Source organism: Zalophus californianus, chromosome 9 (genome assembly GCF_009762305.2).
Source record: "Zalophus californianus isolate mZalCal1 chromosome 9, mZalCal1.pri.v2, whole genome shotgun sequence".
NCBI lineage: Eukaryota > Metazoa > Chordata > Mammalia > Carnivora > Otariidae > Zalophus > Zalophus californianus.
This window is the reverse complement of record NC_045603.1, coordinates 87,364,347-87,384,695: the sequence shown is the minus strand read 5'-3', so window position 1 is coordinate 87,384,695 and position 20,349 is coordinate 87,364,347. Positions and strand designations below refer to the sequence as shown.

Genomic DNA, 20,349 nt, shown 5'->3' with positions numbered 1-20,349 from the left:
ACCTTAGCTACTGCCATTGAGTTTGTCTGTTTCTTGTGCCTTCTTATTTTCCCAGGTCTTCCAGATTAATTTGGAGTCAGGAGGGAAGGGGATGCAAGGCCACTATTCATGAAATGAGACCTTTGTGTGTGAGGTAGTTGGTTACTTCTGCACTTCTCAGGCATTAAAGACCTCAGACTGGTTGTGAAGAAAGGAAAATCATAAATTAGTGTATGGACCCTGGTGAACACGTATTAGCCCCACTCTGCCTGTGGTTTGCTGTCCCAAGCGTGGTGTGTGTCAACTGTACGAACACTTCCTATTTTTGGTTGTCTGCCCAAGGTTAAAATGGGAAGTGGATTCGTAAGAATCATCTGCTTGCTTTTGGTGGGGCTGCATCTGCTGTGCTAGATTCTTTTTTTTCCCTGAAAGATTTAAATGGTCATCGTGAGCTTCTTGACCATATATCCATCATGCAAAACTATATGCCTTTGCAGCAACTTACTCAGCATACCAGGCAAATTAGTTATTTGATTATGTAAGCATACCTATGCAAACTATTTTGTTGATTTGTGTGTGTGACATATTTGTAAAAATTTTTCTTAAAAATGCAAAAAAAAATTATTAATCCTATTTATCACTATCAACATTTGGGTGAGGTCTGTTATTATATAAGCATATAATCTATTATATGCTATTATGTATAATCTGTAGATGAGAAAAATCCTTATTGATAGATTTTGAAGATAGCAGACTTATTTAATATAAAGATACTGAACATTTCAGTTTATTGATACTTACTAATATTTCCAAAGGAAAAATTAAAATACTACTAGATAGTTTGCAGATTGTTTTAGTTGGTGAATAGCCAGGAGTACAGAATAAGAGGTTAAAAAGTGAAATATGAATGGCTTATAGTTTGCCTAATTTATCAGTGGTCAGATTTACTTTTTGGGGTCATGTCCTGCATGTCTTGATATTTCCAGTATTTTGGGAAATACCTGTGTTGACATAGTTAATGACATACTGAAACCTAGGGATTTGGGGGTTTTTTGTTGTTGTTGTTGTTGTTGTTGTTAAAGTATAGAAATAATTATTTCCAGGCATATCAAGTTAAACGAACCACAAAAATCATGAAGTCAAAAACACATCAATTATCATTTGGCAGTTCCGTTTAGTTTATTGCAGTTAATGATCTTCGATTGAATTTGCAGCTCTCTGGGTTTGTTTGGAAGTAGGCCATCACATGCTGAGATGAAATACCAAGTCATTTAAATTAGATACCGAGCATGCTCATATGAAGTACTTACTCTTGGAGACTGCAGTGAGGTTCAGTTTTCTTTTAGTGGGAAGAGCAGGAAAGAGCTCACCGTTTGCCCTTTTGTCATCATTCTGTCAGGGGGCACGTAATTTGTCTTTGGAAACCAGAGCCCTGAGACAAAAAGAAGGCGGCAGGGTTTTAGCAGAAGGCTATTTGGTGAGTTAATTAGCTGTTTTGTTCTATATTGTAATTCCTAGCAAGGCTGTGTCTTATATCTGCTGCTTGTTTTGTACTAAGCTGAAGCTTTATGTAGCAAGTAACTTAGCTGAAATTGGGAGAAAATTGTTTCTGCTGCCCAGATCTCACTCTTTTGAAATATTTTCAGTACATTTCTGAAGTGACAAGTTCGTAAATTGCTATGATGATACTCCTTCGTGTTCTCCACAAATTTCATTTGCTCACTGGTGCTGAATAATGCTGGCAGAATTGTGTGCTGAGGGAGCTCAGGATTTGTCTGTTTGGACAGTTTAGCATTTTTGTTCTTGTATTTTGATGAAATTGTAATTTTTACTTTTACATTTCTACATTTTATCTTAAAAAAAGTAGTGGGTAAGACTCATTTAGCATAAAAGCAAGAATTTTTGAAAGACAATGAGGATATGTAATTCTATATGTACATATTTTTATATAGATGATTCAAAAATCAGTTGGCTTTATAATATAATTGGTCATTTACAGTACCCGAAAATAAAATGAGATTGATAACACTTTGTGAAATATGTTCCAGTTACACAGTATTCATATTTAGAATCCGTTCTGTTTTTAGTTATTGAAGTAGCTGTGGAAGTATTTGGAGTATAATAATAGTTTTGCCATTTTGGGCTCTTCTTACTTCTCTTGAGCTCATATCATGGTGATTGCTAGGAAATGTTTTGTGGTTGTTTGTGTTATCCAAGTGCTCATGTTTTACCGTGAAGTTAAAGAGGGAAGTTTTTGTGCATTTTTTCCATATTATGTTCTCATCAAATAATATTTAAAGTCTATACATTATTATTTCATAATGAACATGATTTTGATTTATATTTATCATAGATAAACTTGGCAGCCAAATCTTCAGGGTATTCTGGAAATTAAAATTGCATATTCTGCATGAGATAAATTATGTTTTAAAGATTTGAAGAAAAGGCATAAAATTACCAAATTTATTTCCTTGGGCAAAAATCATGTTTATTACTAAATGTCCATGTCAGGTAGGGGATTTGAGGTATAGAAGGTGTTTTAAAGAGTTCTAGAAAAACAATGTGGTGGGGTGGAAGGAATGGGAGGGGAATACTAAAGGCTTAGTGCCTTCAAATGCCAGGCATTTATGTGATGCTTTCCTGAAATAGCTTTATTTTGTGAACTGCCCCCACTATGCCATTTTCCAGGATTGGCACATGTGAAGGAGGTGGGTGTATACTTAAACTTGTATATTCATGAAAAGGGAGGGTTAGCAGTTAGAGATGAGGATTAAAGTGACAGTACTCAAGAAGTCTGTTCCACTTTTACATACTGACTCACTCGTGTGACCTTGGGAAGCAGGCACACTCTTTATTTCCACTTATTTTCAGTATAGTACTTCACTGTGGTAATAATAGGAGACTCATTTAAGATTTCTAAAGTAATAAGATGACTTCTTGGGACTATTGCAAAGATTCATGATGGCTGTAAGCCATTCACAGGTAGCCACTGGGGAAAAAAAACAAGTGTTGCTTTTACAGAATCCTCTATCAGCTGTTTTCTTTTTTAATTAAAAATATTTCGGGGGTCCTGACTGGTTCATTCGGTGGAGCATGCGACCCTTGATCTCAGGGTTGCAAGTTAGAGCCCCACATTGGGCATAGAGACTACTTAAAAATAATAAATATCTTTAAAAAATATTTTGAATGTGTAAAAATAAAAATGTAGAAGTCCTCTGTGATTTGAAACTAATTTGCTAATACATATTTACTCTAGTCTGTGAATAATCATGAAATTTTCATGGCAGAATTATACTTTACACTATTCTCTTATGTATTTGGTCCTCTAATCATAGATCTTCATTTGCCTCTAATCATAGATCTTCAATTAGAGATAAATCGATAACCAATTGAAGTCTGTTAAAGAAAAATATGGAGAAATACTGGGAGAGTGAAAGGAGGGAAATATGAAGAGAAGAGTGAACAAGGGTTTCTTTGCCAGGTTCTAAAGATGAAGCACATACCCGTTATTTTTCATTTCCAAATCATTAAGTTTGCCTACTCACTTATTTAACTTAACATCTACCAATTAAGGATAATTTAGTTCCCTAACATTTGTGAAGTTCAGTAGTGCTTAAAGATCCCAAGTGGTCTTACCTGAAAATGGGTTCAGTGGTCAAGTAAGTTTGGGGAATAATGGGCCATAAAGGCTTGTTCATAGCAGAACTTCTTGACCTTTAACGTCTTGTTCAGAACTTTATTCTAGAACTTAATTTTCTCTGAAATATGGTTTACTTTTGAAAAGAAAAACCAATATATGATATAAACACATAGCAAACATTTAAATAATCCTGATTGGAGCCCTTACCTTTGAAATACATGGATAAGTGGGAGAATTATGGGTTTGCTTAGATCTTCCAGAAAATTGCCTCAGTTCTTTTCTCATTTTACATTTAGAAGAACAATCTTAGAAATACAATGTAAATTTACGATTAGAGGTATGATTAGATTTAGGAACAGTATTAGTGACATAAGCTAAAATTACATTTTTGAAACCCCCAAACACTGAAAGTATAAGCAGTAAACACTATGTGAGGGATTTGGGGGGCGATATGACCAAGTAAAGATTTTTATAATTCTCACAATTTTCTTCCATTTTCTTAAAGTTACTCCTAGATTACTCCTATAGAGAGACAAATTAATTTTTTAAATATGGTTTGTAATAGCAAATAAGTATAGTATTTGTAATCTGGTGGGCCTGGGTTCTAATCTAGCTTTGCCACTTGTGACTCTAGGCAAGTATCTTCTTTTCTCCATTTTGTGTTTTCAGTAGTAAACAGAAACATCAATGTTTTTCTTTTAGATTATGAGTATTTAATTTAGAACCCAGCATGTCACTCACAAAGTGTTCAATACATGATAAAATGTTAAAAGAGTCTCACTTGCTTAGCCAACTTTTTATAAGAGTAATTGCTAAATACCTGTGTGTTTCAGCTGTGTTTGGCCTGGTAGACAAAGTGATGAATATTTAGGCTAAAGAAATACCTCAAATGTGTTCATATTACTATACAAACAATGTTATTATAAATAAAATCACATTTAGTGAAATATGAACTCTTAAATTAGTGGAAACCCAACAGTGCCTGGCACACAATTGGCCTCACTAAATGTTTATTGAATTAATTTTTTTTTCATGCTTTTCAATCCATATCAGTACCACTGTTTTAGAGCTTATATTTTCTGTGTCTGTGGCCTCTATTTTTGTGAAGATTGCTGTTCTTTAAAAGCAAAACCCTTTAGAGGGGAGGGGGGTGGGGGGATGGGTCAGCCTGGTGACGGGTATTAAAGAGGGCACGTACTGAATGGAGCACTGGGTGTTATACGCAAACAATGAATCATGGAACACTACATCAAAAACTACTGATGTATGGTGATTAACATAACATAATAAAATTAAATTTAAAAAAGATTTTGATGATACCAATCAACAACAAAAAAACCCTTTTCATACCATTATTAAGAAACACATTAAAACTATTAGATCCCATACTGTAATCTTCGTAAGTGAGCAGATAATATCACTTTTTTCTTTTAAACTGTAAATAATTCTTTGCTGACCTTGATAGAATATTATAATTACTTATACCCCAGAACTCTGGAACTCTCTGGCTCATCCATTGAAAATTTGGTGAAATCTGGCCTATTGTAGCCCTTATATAGCAAGATTGTTCAGCTGTTAGAGATTGAATGGATGCATAGGTTGGCGTTGGAAAGACACGTCAAATACTGTGTCATTGGGGCCATGGCCCTCGTACATTAGCTTCTCCCTAATACCCTTCTTCTAACAATGGCTTTTTGGCAAATTCAAAGTCAGCTAGCTGGCTTGATATAAAACTACTTTATTTTAATGAGCTCTCAGGGGTATCCATGATCTAAGACAGGTACATCAAAAGTATATATACAGTGGTCATTACTTACCCTAACTTGACATAACTTATCTCTTTAATTAGGCCATTAATAGATGGCCACTAAACAGATACTCAGCAAATTCATGTGAGTTTAACCTCCATCTGCAATTTCCTCAATGTTTTGTTGATGGTGCTCAAATTCCCACTCGATTTCACATTGTCTTGAACTTGCATCCACAATCTCTTAGTTGTCACTCTTGACTTACTGGTTCTTTTCTCATCTAGAGTCTTCTCAGCAGCCTTTTATCAAGTCCTCTCTTGCATCTGTAGCTCAGACATTTAGTCTAGGAATCAGGGTTTGGGGTTTCTGTTTTTTAGTTTGTTTTGCTGTTTCTCCACATTACTCCTGGACTTACATATCCAGATCTTTGCCAGCATCTTATCTTTCAGTAAGCCACATGTGCAGGTTCAGTCCTGCCTAACTCACTGGAAACGTTTTCAGTTTCTGGGGCACCTGGGTGGCAGTTAAGCACCTGTCTTTAGCTCAGATCATGATCTCAGGGTCCTGGGATTGAGCTCCCTGCTCAGCGGGGAGTCTGCTTCTCCCTCTCCCCCTGACCCTCTCCGTGCTTGTGCTCTCTCTCTAATAAATACAGTCTTTAAAAAAATAAACATTTTCAGTTTCCTATAACCTAGATTTCCTGAGGTGTCATCTACCTGATTAATAGAAAGTAAAGACTACAGGTCAGAATAAAAGTTAAAATAACAACAGCAGCAGTAACAATAATAGCCTTACATCATTTCCAAACAGAAATCACTTCCTCCCACCCATGTTAAGCTTGATGCTAGAATGCAAACAAGCCCCCTCCGGCTCTGCAGTTCTTAGAATGCCTTTGTTTCCTTCCAGTGACTAACCGTTGGCAAGCTCTTCTTGCGAAATTGTCACAAATTTTCCTTACAGGGGTTAAGCCTTAAAACGGTTTGAATTCAGTTTACGATAATAACTCCAGAATGATTTCTCTTCCACAACTCCTCAGCTCACTGGCCCTGAAATGGATTTCTTAACTTTTTCTCTTCCCTCAGGATGTGTTGTTTCTTCCCCATTACCCCGAATGCTGCTCAGGAGGTTAAAGAATGGCCATCATTCCCTTATTTTACTTGAGTCTCAAGCCTTCTGCCTCTTCAGTGAAACACATCAGACTTATATGAAAGTGAAATATCTGTTGGCTGCTCCCCTGGCCCACCCACTTTAAGGACTTTTCGTTTTGATTTTATTTTTAAAAATGGATCATTTGATTAACTATCAGCTTAGAGGCTCTTATTCTGGCACCTCTGTTAAATATGAAACCTGATTAACTGCGGTTTTCCTTGCTGTAACCTAATGAGTACACATGTTCTCAAATCCTCATTTATTCTTAGAAGGGAGGGTACACATATTAACAGATACGGGAGTGAGGACTCATACCCTGAGCTACTTAGGAACCTCAGATGGGCTGGTTGCTTGACCCCCCCAGGATCTTCTGCAGATTCAGTGTTGATCTTGTTTTGTCTCTGAGAATGGAGATAGACTGGGTTTCTTATGAAGCTTTAATGTAGAATCAGTATTTTGGTGGTTTAGTAAGCCATGTACACTGGAGTGTAATCCAGTGTAAAGGACTAGACATTGAATATGCAATATAGAGAATCTTTATTGGAAAATGCATATGTTAGTAAAATCCTACAAATATTCTATGATTTTTATTACTGACGTTTCGAAGTGTAAGTCTAAAATCTACTTTGTAAAGATAGAAAACCACAAACCACAAGTTTGAGCACAGGATCTATGACTAATTTAATACAGATGTAACTTTCCCCTTAGCCATCATTTAGCATGGACAGTTTCCAATGGAAAAGGTTTAGGATTAGTAACCAGGACCTTCTCCTGGTCTCCTTAATGTCTGGTACATAGCTTGTCTGCTGTCTAGCACACATCTTTCGGGTTTTTTTTCCCAGTTGAGATGAACTATGATGGAATTTTTTTTTTTCTCTGTCAGAAAGAATGTTTTGGATATAAGCATAAATTTTCCTTGGAGCTATACTTTTTCCTTAAGAATAAATCTCTGAAATTACAGCTTAAGTCAATGAGAAAGTATGATTTGTCTTCTAAAAGCGATTTTATAAGTATTTCAGAAACATATCTTTCCTTTGAGGACAAGTTGATTGTGGCAAGAAAAGGAGAATTGCAGCAGTTAACATCTAGCCAGCAAAATCCATCTGGGAGATGGATAACTTAATCTTAGTAAATAGCACAAAAATCTCTGTGTAAACAAACAGGAAATTATAGGGCAGAGCATGTGGAGACCAGCAACTTAATCAGCATATCTGTTCCCTGGTTAGAAACTTTCTCATTTTCACTACCTTTTCTCTGCTTCCCTAAAGAGTTAATAAAGAAGCAAGAATTTTTCCTAACCAAAGAGTTGACCTGTTTGTAGATTTTAACAATGGCATTTGATAGGATTACTGCTGTAATTCTAGAGATAAACGTGAAGGTTAGTGCATGGGATGCTTTCTAGGGCTCAGGGAGGATGACATTGTATCCTTTTTCTTTTTTAATACTTAAAATTATAAAATAATATTGTAAAAATATTACAGACACAAAAAGGATATGAATTAAGAATGCCTATATACTCACTGTTTAGCATAAGAGAAAAGAAATTGCCAGTACATTTCATAACTTGTACTATATGTGAACCATTTATTGCAGTATTGCACATTTCAATTACTTTCAGGTCGCAGAGGAGTGATTTAATATTGAATATCTAATTCCTCCTTAATATTAGGTTTATAGCATATATTTGTAAATGATTTTGAGAAAGTAGTTTGTTCAGTTTCTTTTTTCCTCCTGCAACTATTTTGTTAAAACAAATTTGCATCTAGGTAGTGTTCTCTCCTGTAGGAAAGAGTTCTTAGTAATTGAAGCTACATGATCTTGATCGGGTAACTAAGATGGTAACTTTAGCAGTATTGGGGGATAGTGTCAGGGCTAGGAGAGAACATACCTGGGAGAGCAGTTTTTCTACCTGAACCAAGCGAACTATGAAGATAATGAAGAGTTGCCCCTTGGCACTTTGTTCTTGGGTCTTGTAAGGACACCCCCCAACCCATACATATACCTCCAGTGTGTACTGATAATGTCCTAAACCCTGGAACCAGGAAGCTTACCTTATGTGGCAAAGACCGCAGATGTTAAGGACCTTGAGATGAGGACCTGGACCATGGGGGCAGGACTAAGTACAATCACAAGTGCCCTTATTGAAGGTAGGAGTGTGGCAGGGGGAGATTTCAGCCACAAAAAGAAAAGGCACTGTGACTCTAGAGGCAGAGATGGAATGATGGGACCACAAGCCAAGGAATGCTTGCAGTCACCAGATGCTAGAAGAGGCAAGGAGCTGATTCTCCTCTAGAGCTTCTTGAGGGATTGTGGCCGCCAGCACCTTGATTTTGACCCAGTGAAACTGATTCCAGTCTAAATTTCTGGCCTCCAGAACTGTGAGAGAATAAATTTCTGTTGTTTTAAGAACCAAGGTTGTGGTAATTTATTACAGTAGTCATAGGAAACTAATAGAACGCCACAGAGCTGGGTTCATTGGGATCACTCACCTTCCACCTTTGTCATGTCAGTCCTCACAAGTCTCTGTCAGGCTACACAGTTCCTTCTATCAGACCTATCACACTGTCAGAGAGTGTGTGAGTAATCTCATAGTAGAGGAAGATCTGTACCAGATACCCAGAGTATTGGGTATTATTAAAACTACTTAGCTATAAGTCTTTGGGAAATTTCTGTGTAAACGTACCTGCTTTGTTCTAAAAAGCATTTAAGACAGTTTGCTTACAAATTTGGAAACAACACAGGGGGGAACATTAATTTGAATAAAACAAGTAAGAAAGATGAAGCATAGAAAAAGAGTAATAGAAAAGTAAATCGGGAAAGACTTTGAATAAATCAGCTTAACCTCTACAGACCTTCGATTCTTGACCTGAGAACCAGATCTAGGATTACAAATCCATGTGAGGATTAAGTAGAAAATTATAAAGTGCTGCTCACATTTTAAGTTGTTTTATAATTGCCATTGCCATGTTATACCCCCTGACCACAGTGTTTGCTAATTGATTTCTCCGAAGAGTTGGAGGGTTTTTATTTTGTCTTTATAATGCAATACAAAACATTTTGCAAATCATATATCTGATAAGAGACTTGTGACTAGAATATATTTTTGAAAACTCCTACAACGCAATAATGAAAAGACAAATAACCCAATTTAAAAATGGGCAAAAGATCGGAATAAACCCTTTGCCAAAGAACAATAAGTACTTGAAAGATGCTAAACATCATTAGCCATCAGAGAAATACAAATCAAATCCATAATGAACTATGACTTCAAACCCACTAGGGTGGCTATAATCAAAAAATGGGCAATAACACGTGTTGGCAATGATATGGAAAAATTGCAGCTCTCCTCCATTGCTGCGGGGAATGTAAAATGATGCAGCTGCTTTGGAAAACAGTTTAATAGTTCCTTAAAGTTAAAACATAGAGTTACCAGGGGCGCCTGGGTGGCTCAATTCAATAAGCATCTGCCTTCAGCTCGGGTCATGATCTCAGGGTCCTGGGATCGAGCCTCGCATCGGGCTCCCTGCTCATCGGGGAGTCTGCTTCTCCCCCTCCCTTTCCCTCTGCTCCCCCTGCTTGTGTTCCCTCTCTCTCTCTCTCTCTCAAATAAAGAAATAAAATCTTTAAAAAAAACAAAAAACAAAAAACATAGAGTTACCAAATGACCAGGCAGTGCCACTCCTGGGTATCTATGCAACGGATTTGCAAACATATGTACATGCAAAACATGTATGTGAACATTCATGGCATCATATTTTTCATTATAGCTAAAAAGTGGAAACAACGCAAGTGACAGCCAACTCAAAAATGGACAAATAAAATGCATTCTATCCATATAATGGAATATTGCTTGGTGACAAAAAGAAAGGAAGTGCTGATACATGCTACAACATGAATGAACCCTGAAAACATTGTGCTGAGTTGAAGAAACCATTCACAAAGAACCATATTATATGGTTCCACTTATACGAAATATCCAGAATAGGCAAATCCATAGTGACTGGAAAATAGACTGGAGGTTGCTAGGGACTGGGGAAGGGAGGTAATGAGGAGTGACTGCTAATGGGTACAGGTTTTCTTTTTGGGTGATGAAAATGTTTTAAAATTGATTGGTTAAGCATCTGCCTTTGGCTCAGGTCATGATCTCAGGGTCCTGGGATAGAGCCCTGCATCGGGCTCTCTGCTCAGTGGGGAGTCTGCTTCCCCCTCTTACTCTCCCTCTGTCTTCCCTCTCTCTCTTTCTCTCAAATAAATAAATAATATCTTTTTAAAAAATTGATTGTGGAGATGGTTGTACAGTCTTCTGAATATACCAAAAATAGTTGAATTATACACTTTAAATAGTTGAATTTTATGGTATGTGAATCAAAAAGCAGTTATTTTTAAGAAGTGTACTCTATTATTATAAAGAAATTGGAAAATACAGAAAACTGTATATAAGGCCATAAAAACTACTGGTAATTTCACCAAACGTTTTTTGCACATTGTCCTTTCATTTTTCTTCCCCATTATGTAGATCCCATGCATATACATTTTCTTCTGTAATTGAGAGCATATGGAATACAGTGTTATAATTCTACATTTTCACCTGACAGTTTGTTTTCAGCATTTTCAAAAAGATTTTCTGAAATTTTTTATTGTAAAAAGTGGAACATGCTTATTGTAGAAAATGTTACAGAACATGAACAAGTAAAAGGGACGAAAAAATCATTCATGACCCTACTCTTTTAATACCAATGTTTTGGTGACTCTTGATTTTTATGTTCTCAGCTTTAACCCATTGCTACTGAGTAATAGCTGTTTTGACTACAAATGACATTTTCATATCAGGTTTTTTTTTTTTTTCTAATGCCTGTTAACTTAGTGTGTCTTTCAGTCACTTTCTTTTTAATTTTATTTTGAAGCATCCGAGTTACTCAGTAGTGAAGTAGAAGAAGTAATTGAAACCCAGTCATGTTGAGTTTGAGGAAATAGATTAAATTAGTGATTTCATACTTCTTTTCTATTACAAGGATTATAAAGATTTTAAGCATGGAGCAGCCATCAACTAAAGTCAAAAGAAAAAAAGTTCCAGTTTCGTTTTAGTAGAAATATAAAGTGTCTGTTAAAATATTAACTTTAAGTAAATATATTGATAAGTAGGTTTTTAAAAAAATGTGTGCTCACATGTCTAGTTTTAATCTTAAATACTTGTCACATTTGAAATGTTACATGACCAATGTATTCATAAATTCACCAAACATTACATATACTATGTTAAGTAGTTATGAGTGCCCATTTTCTGATATAACTATGAGAAAGATACCCCCATTTCAGAAATAGGAAAACATGTTGAGAATGGCTCTTTGTTTCAAGTTCATAGAACTTGTAAATAGCAGAGCCAGGATTTAAACCAAGATTTGTGTAATTACAAATTTTTTTTCTCACTAACCTGAAAAACTCTGTGTTTTTGATATTCCAGTTCCTGTGCTAGATTCTTGTGAGCCTCAGACAGCTCCTGACCCATCCAACAGAGGGGAATAGGGCCTAGAAAGAGATCATTTCTGTCAAATAAATAAACACAAGAACATCTACACATTCACGACCCAGGTGTGACTGAGTCTACAAAGATGGGTGACTGATCCCTCTGGGGCAAGTGCTGAGGACAGTAGGAGACGTGTACACAGTTAGAGGTGCCACAGAGAAGGAAGTGATTACTCCTGCCCAATGACGTGAGAGTGTGGGTAGCTTCCCAGAGCACATAGGGTCTGTGGTAGGTTTTGACAAAGGATGATTAAGAATTTACTAAGCAGAAAAGCAGGGGCAAGGGGGCACTCTAAAGAGAATGAGACTAAAGTCTTCTAGGTCTCTTCAAGAACAGTTAACCAACTTCAATGCTTTTAGCGTATTGGTTGTGAGATGCTTGGGGGCAGGAAGCTCAGGCAGATGAGGAAGGTAGATCAGAGTCATATTATGAGCCATGCCAAAGAGCACAGACAATCCCATAGGCATTGGTGGGCCATTTTTAAGAGTTTAAGTAGGAGAACAGAAAAAGGCAAGTCTGTGTATTAAAAAGATAAACGTGCAGCAGTGTGGAGGATAAATCGGAGGTGGAGGAGATTGAGCATGGAATCCTTAATGTTTGAACTGGTATGATTGAAAATGGGACAAAGATTTTAAACTATGGCAGCACAAAGGGAGAGAAGATAGATGCTGTGGAAGTTAAGGAGGCAGAATCTTAGGGTTGCATAAGCTGGGATGGGGGTTAGCAAACGAGAGGGGAAGGACCGCACTCCAGCATTTGGATTATATTTGAGATGAGAAATTGAGAGAATATAAAGAGAATAAAGAAATTGGGAATAAAGAGGTCTGGGCATTTTGAGTTTGATATTCCTTTTGTTCAGAGAGCAGAAATTAGATAGAGTCCTACAGAGCAAGAAAACATACAAGGGTAACAGATGTAGATTAGAATGTACAAGTTTAATTAAAACACCAATATTGTTATTGAATAGTAACAGGAGTCATTGAAGAGTGGATTAAATCGCTTAAGGATGGAGAGTATAAATGAAGGAGGATTGAAGATAAAACCTTAAAGGAAGCCAAATGTCTAGATGATGGGCAGAGGAGACCTAGAAGAAATGATTAGCATGAGAGAATCAGAGGAGTGAGATTAGGAAATACAGGAAGGGGCACCTGGGTGGCTCAGTCGTTAAGCGTCTGCCTTCGGCTCAGGTCATGATCCCAGGGTCCTGGGATCGAGCCCCACATCGGGCTCCCTGCTCAGTGGGGAGCCTGCTTCTCCCTCTCCCACTCCCCCTGCTTGTGTTTCTTCTCTCGCTTTGTCTCTCTCTGTCAAATAAATAAAATCTTAAAAAAAAAAAAAAAAAAGAACCCATCTGAAGCTGGAAACCAGGAATTGTTCATCACATCAGTGTTGCATGGGTAGATGCTGGCTTTCATTTGAAAGCAAGCATATTTCTTTCTTTTTTTCTCCCTCCAGAACTTATTTGCTTACTGAAAACTATTCCTTCTTGTGCAGTACTTGGAACCCCTGTCAGTTTAAGCTTGTTTAGTTTAGCCAAAAAAAATTTTTACTGTGAAATATAAAAATGTTATGAGTTATAAATAATACAGAAGCTATAACAGAATCCACACATCGAATAACTATTTATTGGGTGTTTAATGCTCTCTAGCATGTAGAGATGGCCAGGGTAATATGCACTCTGACATGTTAATAGCTGAGATTTTCACCAGGGGAAGGGGGGTACAGATAAGTAGGTCAGATAACAGTATCCACAGACACACTCCACTTCAAGTTACATTTAAAAAATTTTTAAAGCATTTTTGTATTTGAAACCATATATTCATATCCTTCTGAAAAATGTCATAGTAAACCATATAAAGGACCTAATCCTATCTTCTGAGACCTCTTTCGAAAATTCATTTAGCACTTTTAAAGAAATCTCATTATTTAGCAAGCTTAAAGAAATCTGTTCTAACCACTTGGTGCTCAAGAGCTGAGTTCACTGTAGCTCAGTGAGGTGCTGAGTTTTGGGTTTTTTGACTAAATTTGTATTTTCAAAGGTAAAATGTTAATTTAACAATTAACCCCCAACTTATAAATAAGATATAGAAAAAGTTGTATAATACTGAGTTTGGTATAAACTAGATTTATTTATATTGTTTTTTTTCTAGGAAACGTCAGGTGGGACAATATGACCAATAAAACAAAGAAAATAATAAAATGCAGGTTTGCTCAACATTAGTCAGAATTGCTCCACTTGGACTTTGGTTTTACCTCTGTTTCTCGGTATAAAAGGGAAATATGTTAGCTTGCTCTCAGAAAGAAGATGCATGTCAGTTCATCCAGAAGATGGTTATCCCTTGAAAAGGATTTCTCTTGTGTGTTTTTGTTTAGGAACACTTAGTGGTATAATAGACAATTGGCTGTACAAAATTTCTGCAGCTGAACAGGCAGACTTCCTATAGCTTTTCATTGCAGCTGCCTTTGGAAAAAGCTAAGGGAGTAACATTGGACACTTCTTAATAGAGGGGAATCTTAGAGGGCCCAGACTGAAAGGCAGAGCCTAGACCACATAAGGGATTCACTGACTGGGTGGCTGTGGCCCCACGCCCCCTTCTAAAACAGGGAAGAGGTGAAAGTGGGACATAGCATATTTGCCTGTGGTTAGGACTGCTGTTTTCTAGATCTACTGCCAGTTGTCTACTGCAACTATTACCTTTTAAAATATTAATCATCATAACTTGGAGTCTTATCCATGTTTCTAGTACCTCTCCCCTTTCTCTCCAGTCCGGAAAGTGTCCTCCAAGACTTCTTTTCTCAATACTATTATTACATGTATGGGGGATTATTTTGATTGTGTTTTAGAGTCATACCAGTAAAACTGTCTTATAACAGTATTGGCTAAGTTAACAGCAGTTGCCAGTCTGTGCTTGCTTTTGACCTAAAAACTGGCAATGCCATATGATTCAACCCTATGTTATCATTATGATTTTTAAGCTTACTATAGTCAATACATATATACAAAAGGATTTTGAGAATTAAAAAGTAGGTGTGGCTTCTCTCAAAGAATCCTGCATCTTCAGTGTTGTGATTGCTGGTTTAAAAACTGATCAAGGGGGTGCCTGGGTGACTCAGTCAGTTAAGCATCTGCCTTCGGCTTGGGTCATGGTCCCAGGGTCCTGCTCAGCTAGAAGCCTGCTTCTCTCTCTCCCTCTGCCTGATGCTCCCCCTGTTTGTGCTCTTGCTCTCTCTCTCAAATAAATAAAATCTTAAATAAATACATACATACATACATACATACATACATACTGATCAAGGACCACAGGTGTACATGGTCTTCCCTGAATATTGCTTCCTTCATTTGCTTTGAAGTATAATAAAGATTAAAGTGCACATATCTTAAGTATATAACTTGATAAACATCACAAAGTGAACATAATTGTGCACTACTACTCAAGAAATAAGAATATTGCTTGTATCCCAAAGACCACTAGATGTCTCCACCCAATTACTGCGCCCTACTCCTTGTCTTAAAAGTACCTCTATTTTAACTTCTAACACCAAAGGTATAGTTGTAACTGTTTATGAAGAAGGTATCATGAGATGTGATACAGTGCAGTTTAGTATCTAGCTTGTTTTACTCATTAGCATCTTTTGAGATTTATCCAGGTTGCACGTAGCAGGAGTTTCTTCAATTTCATTGCTGTGTAGTGTTCCACTGTATAAATATGCTACTATTCATTTTATTCTCCTGTAGAGGGACATTTGGATTAGTTCCAGTTTAAAACTATTATAGGCAGTGTTGCTGTTAACATTCTTACATGTCTTTCAGTGCTCATATTTATACCTTTCTTTGAATTTATTTTCAAGAAATTGCTGAATCACAAAATAGGTGTATGTTCAACTTTAGAAAATACTGTCAAACATTGTTTCAGAGTGCCTGTATCAATTTAGGCTTCCAAAAGCCTGTGAGAAAGTTCTCATTGTTCCACGGCCTCACCAGGGCAGTGTTGTCAATCATCATTTCAAAGACTATTATTCTACCTTGGTCCTTTGCATTTCCATATAAGCTATTGAATCAGTTATAATTTCCACAAGAAAAATGCTGGACTTTTGACTGGGCTTGAACTAAATCTGTAGATTAGTTAGAATTAGACATCTTCACAATACTGAGCTTTCATTTTATGCATTGCTTTATTTCTCCATTTCTTAAGAAATTTTAAAACTTCACTCAGTAGTATTTTGTAGTTTTCTATATAGAAGTCTTGTACAACTTTTGAAATGTTGGTACTTTATAATATAGATCAAATGAGATAAATGCTTTAGAAATGCAATAAGCAGATTGAATTACTTACTATAATAGTTGTAGCCCTAAGCCAGTAGTCTTATTTTTTATTGCAGCCCACCCTGTCTCAAAAAGAAATGGGATATGTGTGAGTTTTCCAGTCATTTATGCTACAAATATCCTACCATGTGCTCCATAAACACCTACTGTAATATGAAACCCTGTTCTAAACATTGGGGAGATGATGGTAAACCAGAGAATAAGGCATTTGAAATACAGTTTAATCCTGGAGAGGGAAAGAAGCTTGACTAATGTGGTCGATTACCCAAACTATAGAATATATTTAGGCTCCACGGGTTATAATGGAAAGGCTAAACATGTATGGGATGATGTATAAGATACGTAAAGAGGTTGGCATAAGTCCTAGCACCTTAGTGTTCAGTAAATTTTAGTCATGCTCGTTGTTGCTGTTACGCCTATTTTGAAGGAAAGGTGAGAACTGAAATCAGAATCTTGGAGAAATGCCTGTGTTTAAGGGGTATGCCCAAATAATATAGCACATGAAGAAAGTCAGAAAATTAGTGCACAGAGCCTGGGTCAGAACTAAGGAGAATTCAGCGTTGTGGAAGCCAGGGATATAAAGATTTTTAATTGTCAAAAGCTGCACACACATCAAAGGGATGAGAAAGAAACAGACCATTATTGTAGCAATTATGAGACTATCGATTGACCTTTGAGAAAGCAGTTTTAGTAGCACGTGTGAGGTTGGAGTTTCTGGAAAAGTTTGGCTGAAGGAGAAGGATAAAAGAACTGAAGGAAAAGTGCTTTCTACATTGGAGAAAAACTTAAATGATATTTGCAAAAACTTAAATAATATTTGGAAGCTAATAGGAAAATTAAGCGGATTACATTAACTTAATCTATTGCTGTAAAACAAATCCGAGCAAAATGTAGTGCTTAAAGTAGTGACAAACATTTTTGTTGATCAGGAATTTACTATAGGTCAGCTGGGTGGTTCTGGCTTGGGATCATCAGGTGCCATTTTGGAGGCTGACTACCACAGGTGGTAAGTGTAGTAATTGAGAGGACCCCTCTTAGATGACTTCAGTTATCTCAGTCTTCTCAGTAAATGAGAAAGATCATCTGCTGAGACTTTTTGAGAGACTTGAGACTAGCAGAAAAGTAGCTTTTCTGGGAGTTGGGACATGAATTACCTAGGAATGGGATAAGTATTATTTGAGAGGCATTAGAGACACAGCTCCAAAGACAGCTGTAACAGAGGTTAGTGGTACTTTTTGCTCAAAATTTGTAAACCTGCAGTGTCACATAATAGAACTGAATTATTTTTACCTGAATTCCATCTCTTAACCTTCTTTGCAAGTTAAAAAGTTGGGGAGACTGGTGATTTTTTTTTTATAATAACATTTTTTTTTTTAAGATTTCATTTATTTATTTGACAGGGAGAGACACAGCAAGAGCAGAAACACAAGCAGGGGGAGTGGGAGAGGGAGAAGCAGGCTTCCTGCGGAGCAGGGAGCCCGATGCGGGGCTCGATCCCAGAACCCTGGGATCATGACCTGAGCCGAAGGCAGACGCTTAACAACTGAGCCACCCAGGCACCCCTATAATACCAACTATTTAATCTAGTTCTCAAGAATACTACAAGATGAGGATTTTAGATGCTAAACACCAAAATAAGTATGTTTTATTCTCTGGGAAAGGAACCTTAATTTCTTTTTTTTAATTGAATAAATTTGATCTGTAACATCGGGTAAGTTTAAGGTGTACTGTGTGTTGCTTTGATATATTTATATGTTGTGACATGATTGCTGATGTAGTGCTATTTGCCACAGTACATAGTATAGTACAGTATTGTGTCTATTCATTATACCATGCTTTAGATCTTTGTGGCTTCTTCACTACTCATTACAAGTTTGTACTTTATTGATGATACTTGAGGGAACCTTAATTTCATTAGACCCAACAAGACCAAGAGAAAACCTATTCTTTTATATTTAAAAATTCATGATCTTAGTAGCTGTGTCCAAAAATGCTGTAGAATAGAAATGTTTCCGTGTAAAATGAACTATTTCCTCTGTAAAAAGTATGTCTAAAGTTGTATGACTAATTTTGCTCTATGAAAGGGAAGAAGGGATTTCAATAATTTGTATATCTGAAGCAGTTGATAACAAAGGTTGCTTGGTTTGGGCAGATAGGGTTTAAATGCATTTCACTTTTCACTCTACCTAAATGAGCTTTGAACTACCAAATTTAGTTATTTTTGTATGTCAGCAGGTTATCTGGGGCATTGGGATCATTGGCCTCTTTTGTTCCATTTTCTTCTATATGTCTCTGTATTTAAAAAAAAAACAAAACTGGTATATATTCATTTAAAAAAAAGAAACTATGTGTGTAGTGAGATAAAATATAAAACACTTTAAAATATAATTGTAATTTCAGCCTTAATCCAGTCACTCCTCTTAACACATCTGTCAATTATACTTCTGTTTTTGATCCATTAGGGCTGCATTTATTTTTATTTTCTGTTTGTTGTTGATTGGGGGTATGTGCTGTGTGCTTTGTTTTGTTTTGTTTTGTTTTTAGAAACAACTATAAAAGATTTGTGAATCATTTGGATGTGTCCTGCTCCCGATTACTTCTGTTTCTCTCTTTTTTTTATTTCCTGCTCTGAATTGATGATCATAATTTAGATGGAAAGACCAATTTATAGTGAATGCTTATAGTTACCTATTATTTAAAAAGCTTACTTAGGTACTCGTTACTAGTATAACTTTTTATATATCCCCTTGTTTTAAAAATACAGTTAGGGGCACCTGGTTGGCTCAGTCATTGGGTGTCTGCCTTCGGCTCAGGTCGTGATCCCAGGGTCCTGGGATCGAGCCCTGCATCAGGTTCCCTGCTCAGCGGGAAGCCTGCTTCTCCCTCTCCCACTCCCTCTGCTTGTGTTCCCTCTTTCGCTGTGTCTCTCTCTGTCAAATAAATAAAATCTTTAAAAAAATAAAATAAAAAAATAAAAATACAGTTAGATTGTTTTTAGTCTTAGACTTTAATTGAATTTTTTCCCCTATGGATTTTTCAGGAGGATTAGATGTTTGATACGAGACCGTATGTATTTGGTTTTGGTGAATATGAAAGGGGGGAGTCATTAAAAACATGGGAACAGTAGAAGTACTTTGTGCTTGTGTCAGACACACGGTAGAATAGCAGTTAATACATACACTTGCCAAAGTTTGTTGATTTTTTTCCTTAAAAAACAAATTAACACAAAGGAAGTCAAAGAAACTCTCCAGTTTGTGTTTGTTTTGTTTGTTTTTTTAACCTTCGGTTGAATGTTCCCATCACATTGACTCATTGAATGCAGTTAATAATTTCTACAGAAAATAAGTCAATTTCCTTTAAGCTGTTATTAGCCACATCTCAGATAAAATGCCCGGTACTCCTTGAGGAAAGTTACCAGTTAACCGACTTGAAATCTGCGTCATCACACTTGACTTAAGTATGAAAATGAAGCATAGATGTTTGCCAAAGTCCTGATAGTGGACACGCTGTGTCATTTACATGGCTCATATTTTAAACAGTACAACTCAATCTTTTATAAAGCCAAAATGTGGTCAGAATTTAAATGAGCACTTTAGAAGCTTTTTAGTTTCACTATTCACTGTTTCTGTGAATGTGCCTTAATTTCTTTAATCATTTCTCCATGTGAGATTGTGACATTTGGGGTGATTCAGTTTTATGTGTTGCTTTTAAAAAGAAAATCAAAGACTCAAGTAGTTTGCTATTGGTTCCACTTTTGCTGACCTAGATGAAATGATGAGATTGATTTATAACCTATTCTGTAGTAAATTATATAAATCTGAAAAAAACATAATTCCTTTATTTAAAATGTCTTTACTCAACAATAAAACAATCCAATTAAAGTATGAGCAAAAGATCTGAACGGACACCTTGCCAAAGAAAATATACAGATGGCCGATAAGCATATGAAAAGATGCTCAACACATTTGTCATTGGGAAGTTGCAA

General features: G+C 36.4%; 1 protein-coding gene across 12 annotated transcripts in view; it reads left to right on the top strand.

Annotated features, from left to right (window-relative positions):
* PLEKHA5 (pleckstrin homology domain containing A5) overlaps positions 1-20,349 on the top strand; it is a 239,848-nt gene that overhangs the window by 83,892 nt on the left and 135,607 nt on the right. Inside the window, exon 1 of one of the 12 annotated variants that reach the window (XM_035729178.1) lies at positions 1,438-1,456. The exons of the other annotated variants lie outside the window; for them this stretch is intronic. The gene's annotated coding sequence lies outside the window, so the exon portion shown is untranslated. Of the gene's footprint in view, positions 1-1,437; positions 1,457-20,349 lie in introns of those variants that run through there. 12 annotated transcript variants of the gene reach the window in all.